General features: G+C 41.0%; 1 non-coding gene across 1 annotated transcript; it reads left to right on the forward strand.

The window, feature by feature from the left end:
• The first annotated feature begins 2,088 nt into the window (after positions 1-2,088).
• trnav-uac lies at positions 2,089-2,160 on the forward strand. The gene has a single exon. It is a non-coding gene; the product is annotated as a tRNA-Val (tRNA).
• Positions 2,161-5,996: the final 3,836 nt, after the last annotated feature.

Below are 5,996 nucleotides of genomic sequence, written 5' to 3' on the forward strand. Positions count from 1 at the left end.
CATAAAAATTCACTTCCAAGAAACAACAATTTTTCCTATTTTAATAAAAAGTCTGGATGAACAGCAAAGTTCCTGAACAGATTAAATACAGGCAGGCAGCAATCAAAACTTGCACTGCATTCTAATGTTAATATTGATTGGTAGTTCTGAGAGTATCTACTGGGGAGTAGTTTGTATTACAGAACAGAGCGTAAGGGAATGAAGAACTGTAGTGAACAATGCTCTGCATTAATATCACCTTCTGAAATTCCGCACACTTCACGAATGCAGTCAATTGTTTTCTGCATCTTTTGCCTGTACTGTCATTACTGTAATGCTGTCATTAATGAACCTACAAGGTGGTATCACTGCACATAAACAATAGCCAGTGCAGAGCATCCAATCCAGCCCCAGGTGACTGTCCACTACTTCTTTACAACAAAGACACTTCCAGACAATGAAAAATATTAAAATGCAAAATACTGCTGTTACTAGAAATCTGAAACAATACCAGAAGTCACTAGGAACACTCAGCAGGTCAGGCAGCATCTATGGAGCACAATGAAAGATATCAGTTTGACACAAAAGCTTTTTTTAAAAAAAATGATAATTATGTCTTGGAAATATTCAAAAATTGGTATTTTACTACAAATGTTGATTGCTAAAAGCGCAGTGTAAAGAACATAATTAAAGACTACCTGAAAAACAAACTTGAAATAAGAAATGTAATTTGAAAGCATACTTTTTTTATGAACTTCACTGGCAAGTGGTTAATTATTCAAGTGAAGCTATGGCTGATGAAAATCTCAGAATATTGAACACATTCACACCTCAGAGGTACAGTACATCAATGCAAATATATATCAATCATTTATTAGTCAGATTTTTTTCTGTCTTTCACCTCAAACTCAAGATCACCTTAGAATGCAGATAAAGTAATTAGAGTTTAAGGGTAAAAAAATGCAGAGTTAAAGGGAATCCAATGATATCAACATTCGCAAAGCATGCAGGCATGTGGGGGTGCATGATGATTAAATAGCGTCTCTCTGCTGGGATACAGAAAGGAGATTTAATCAGTTTAAGATCCCCCATTTCAGAGCAGAATCCACTCAGCCATACACTAACATCATTAGTAGATAATAATAATAATAATAATCCTTGCATTTGATATAGTGCTTTATCACGTCTTCAAGATGTCTCAAAGTGCTTCACAGAATATACTGTAAAGTTTAGTGACTGTGTATTTTGTGGGTGAAACCGGGCAGCCAATTTGATTTGGGATGTACCATTCTATAGTCTGATTAGGTACATGATTTGTTTTTGTATTTGGAGTAAATGATATCCCAGAATCACAAATGTAATATTGGATTATTAATCAAACATCCCCCTCTCTTTTTGATCTTCCCCTTGTTGTTGAGCAGCTCTCAAACACCACAGGTATTTTCTTTAGTAATTTACAATGACAGCTATATAGTCTTCAGATAAATTGTCAAAAACTTCAATGACCACAGATTAAGATAAAGCATGTTTCCTGTTACTAATACAAATAAACAAATAACCTTTAAATTTGGTTTAGCGCCTGTAACGTTGATGTCTCAAAGCACTTTACAGATGACCTTGGTCAAGTGTAATGACTATATATGTTTGCGAATGTAGTAACCAGTTCGCTCACAGCAAGATTCCACAAACAGCCATGAAAGGACCAATTTCTGTCAAATTGTACCAAGGTGCTGTGAAACAGTTACTGGAATGACAATACCGGTACAAAGTTAACCCAAGCACCAAACACAGGAGTTTGGACAAGCCTCCATGTTCAATGCTAGACTGAGAATTCTGAGAGATGATTATAAGGGAAGACACTGCAGTCTTTCAAAAAGTGATCTGACTGACTATCACAAATAATTCTCTCCTAAGTCAGAGTTTTATTAAAAGTTAGATAGTCAAAGAAATTAAATCAATAATGGATGGCACTTAAAAGTTTATCAATAAATTAGTTTGTGAGCAGTTCTGAAATAGTATTCATCAAGACCTTATACTCGTGTTCAATGAGATGAGAATAGGCACCGTCAACCTTACTTCTTCTCCATCTCCACAATGCCCTTTAATAGAGTCCTGTAGCTCAGTGGTTAGAGCACTTGCCTTACAAGCAAGAGACCTGGGTTCAATTCCCAGCAGAGTGCAACGTTGTGTAAGTTTCTTACTCCATACACCTGTTTACTTAGCAGTAAATAGGAACCTGGTTAGTCAATTGGTGGATCATTTTTCCAGGGTTAATATTTCCTTGAAGAAAAATAATAAATTGGTCAGTCAATCCACGACTGTTTGTGGGACGCTGCTGTATACAATTGGCTGCCGCATTTCACCCAGAAAATACAGTCAATTCACTTTACATTATATTCTGTGAAGCTCTTTGAGACTCTCGAAGAAGTGATAAGGCGCTCTATCAAATGCAAGGATTATTATTATTGTTAACACCATCCGTAGCAGTGATGTAAAGACAGAGCAATGTGGCTTCACTACATTAGTGTGGTGTTAATGATGAGATTCCCAAACCAAATGTAGGGCAACCAGGTCAGATACAAAGGCGGACAAATGTCTTCAGTTTTTATGTTTTTTTTCTTCTTCTGAAAAGTCATTCAAGCAATTGCTAACTATTACCTTCACGTTAACAAGAGACATCAGTGCAAATACTTTGACTAAACAAAAATCTACAAGTAAATAACATTAATAACTAACTTTCAGGCAGGTTTCGCCCTGCCCAGGAATCAAACCCAGGTTCTCTTACTTGTGAGGCGATGCGCTAACCACTAAACCACAAGTTTCCACGAAGGATGTCAGGGCCTTGGAGAAGATGCAGAGGAGATTTACCAGAATGATACCAGAGATGAGGGTCTTCAATTATGTGGAGAGACTAGAGAGGCTGGATAGTTCTTCTTAGAGCAAAGAAGGTTGAGGGGAGATTTAACAGAGGCGTTCAAATTATGAAACAGTTTGACAGAGTAGATAGGGAGAAATTGGAAGGTGGGTCAGTAAACAGAGTGGAGTGGGACAAGTTGGATAGCTCTTTCAAAGAGCCAGGCACAGGCACGATAATAATAATAATCCTTGCATTTGATATAGCGCCTTATCACGTCTTTGAGATGTCTCAAAGTGCTTCATAAAATATACTGTAAAGTGAATTGACTGTATATTTTGTGGTCAAAACAAGGCAGCCAATTGCACACAGCAGCGTCTCCAACAGTTGTGGATTGAAGTGACCAATTTATTGTTATGATTATTTTTTTAAGGAATTATTACCTCCGGAAAAGTGATCCACCAATCGACTAACAACTGGATTCCTACTTTCTGCTAGGCAAACAGAGGCGTGTGGAGTAAGGAAACTTGCCCAACATTTCGTCCTGCCAGGAATTGAACGCAGTCTCTTGCTTGCGAGGCAAGTGCTCTAACCACTGAGCTACAGGACTCCACGATGGGCTGAATGGCATGGTTCTGTGCTGTAAGATTCTATGATTCTGTTTTCTTACTCCATACGCCTGATAATAATCCCTCAAGAAAAAAAAAACCCAAAAACCAAAACAACAATAATAAATTGTTGATACCGTTGGTAGATTGGTCTTGTGGGGTAACTCTACAGGGAGCTGCTGTAGCTAACTAGGCCTAGTCAATAACAAGTAACCTATTGATTAATCACTTGATTAGGTGTTAATTCCAAATTACTGCTGAGCAATCAGAAACTGGTTGCACCCAGAGAGTATAAATAGGAGATAGCTGCAAGAGCCTCACTTGAGCAGAGAGCCCAGAGTGAGCTACATCTGGAGTGAGGTGAGAAGTAAGTGCAGGTTATATATCTAAGGGGAAGTAAGAGGAGATAGATAATAGCCTGGCAGGTGATGTGTGGTATGTGGAAGTTGATGGAGGGCAACCTGAGCCCCGGCGACTTCATCTGCAGCAAATGTCTGCAACTGAGCAAGCTCCAGCTTAGAATAGCTGAGCTGGAGTCTCAGGTGCAGACACTGTGCTCCATCAGGGACAGTGAGTGGTTCCTGGACAGCATGGTGGAGGAGACCTTCACTCCCCTAGGACTCAGTTAGGGTTCGGAGCCATGAGAGAGGGGTACTGGAGCTATCGGGAGGTCAGAGTTCAAGAAAAGGACCACTCCCAGAGGAGCCCAACACACAGCCACCCTTCATTCATGCTAAAAGTGATTGGGTGACAGGGCGACGGGGCAAGAAGAGGGCTTGTTCAAGGCAGAGCACCCCAACAGAGTACCAGTCTCTAATTGGTACTCAACATTAGTTATCAAGAGCGTGGAAGCCTCTTGTGAGGACAGCAGTGGACATTCTGTCCAACAGGACAAGGGCATGGTTCACAAGGGCAATACAGTTGTGATAGGGGATTCCACAGTAAGAGGCACTGACAGGATCTTCTGTAATCAGAATCGTGAGGCTAGGCTGGTTTGCTGTCCTCCTGGTGCAAGGATAGTGGACTTCACAGAGCGCATGGACAAGATTCTTCGGGGGGAAAGAGAATGTCCAGAAGTCGTGGTCCATGTGGGGACCCACAATATTGGTAAGAAGAGGGCTGAGATGCTCCAGGGCGAGTATCAAAAGCTGGGGAGCAAACTCAAGTCCAGAACATCCAAGGTGGTGATCTCTGGGTTACTCCCAGTACCTCGGGCAACAAGGCACTATAATGAAAGGATCAGGCGCATGAACGATTGGCGGGAGAAATGGTCCGGGAAAGAAGGTTTCCGTTTTCTGGACAATTGGGACCACTACTGGGGGAGGTGGGATCTTTACCTTGAGGATGGGCGGCACCTAAGAAAGGCAGGGGTGAGCTTCCTGGCCAAGAGATTATCAAATGCTGTAGGGGCGGATTTAAACCTTGTCGAGGGGGATGGGTATCAAAGGATAAACAATGGATTAGAGATTAGAGGAAAAAGACAAATGGGAAGTGCGGAGCAGGTACATGTGGACAGGCAATTGGCTGCCGCGTTTCGCCCACAAATTATACAGTCAATTCACTTTACAGTCTATCCTGTGAAGCGCTTTGAGACGCCTTGAAGATGTGATAAGGTGCTACATCAAATGCAAGGATTATTATTCTATGATCACATAATCATACCAGTCAAGAATAATAATCCTTGCATTTGATGTAGCGCTTTTCACGTCGGGAGGATGTCCCAAAGCGCTTCACAGAACACACTGTAAAGTGAATTGACTGTATATTTGTGGGCGAACGCGGCAGCCAATTGCGCACAGCAATGTCCCACAAACAGTCGTAGATTGAAAATGACCAATTTATTTTTGGTTTTGGAGGATTATTATTAGGTGTGTGGAGTAAGGAAACTTGCCCAAGGTTTCGCCCTGCTGGTCTCTCACTTGCAAAGCGAGTGCTCTAACCACTGAGCTACAGGACTCCACACTTGAATCCCCATTTATTATAGATTTCTCTTAGGAAAATAATATCTTGGAATACAATATATAGTTTGTTACAAAACATGTCATGTGACTGCCAGGATGGTGGAAGACCAACTATATGGACCTTGATCTTTTTTCGCCTAGCAAATTCATATGTTCTAATCTCTGATTAGTAGCAGTAACAGTATTATTTGTGAACACCCAATATAAGCAGATAAACGATATAACATAACACACATTGGTACCAAGTCCAGGTTTAGCTCAGTTATTAATGACCGTCAATCACCATAACCTAACTTAGCTGGCTCTGGCCGCCGCTGCACTGAGCTGATGTCTAAAGCTCTGAGATTAATTACGGGCCGGGTTTCTCACCTCCCCATCCCCATGACTCTGACTTATGCCCTGTCTCCCTTTCACTGCCCAGTTCTGCACAAAATTCAGTGAATTTTCTTTGAAAAAAAGTAAACCAGAATCCAGGCTGATCAAATTTTGAGTAAACTCACTGCTGGAATCCGCTCGCCCCAACAGCTACACGTTGTTAAACAGCATATTAAAGTTGAGAGGCCAGATTTAGAGAGGTTTTGTTGTGTGAATTCA

Source organism: Callorhinchus milii, unplaced genomic scaffold (genome assembly GCF_018977255.1).
Source record: "Callorhinchus milii isolate IMCB2004 unplaced genomic scaffold, IMCB_Cmil_1.0 Scaffold10, whole genome shotgun sequence".
NCBI lineage: Eukaryota > Metazoa > Chordata > Chondrichthyes > Chimaeriformes > Callorhinchidae > Callorhinchus > Callorhinchus milii.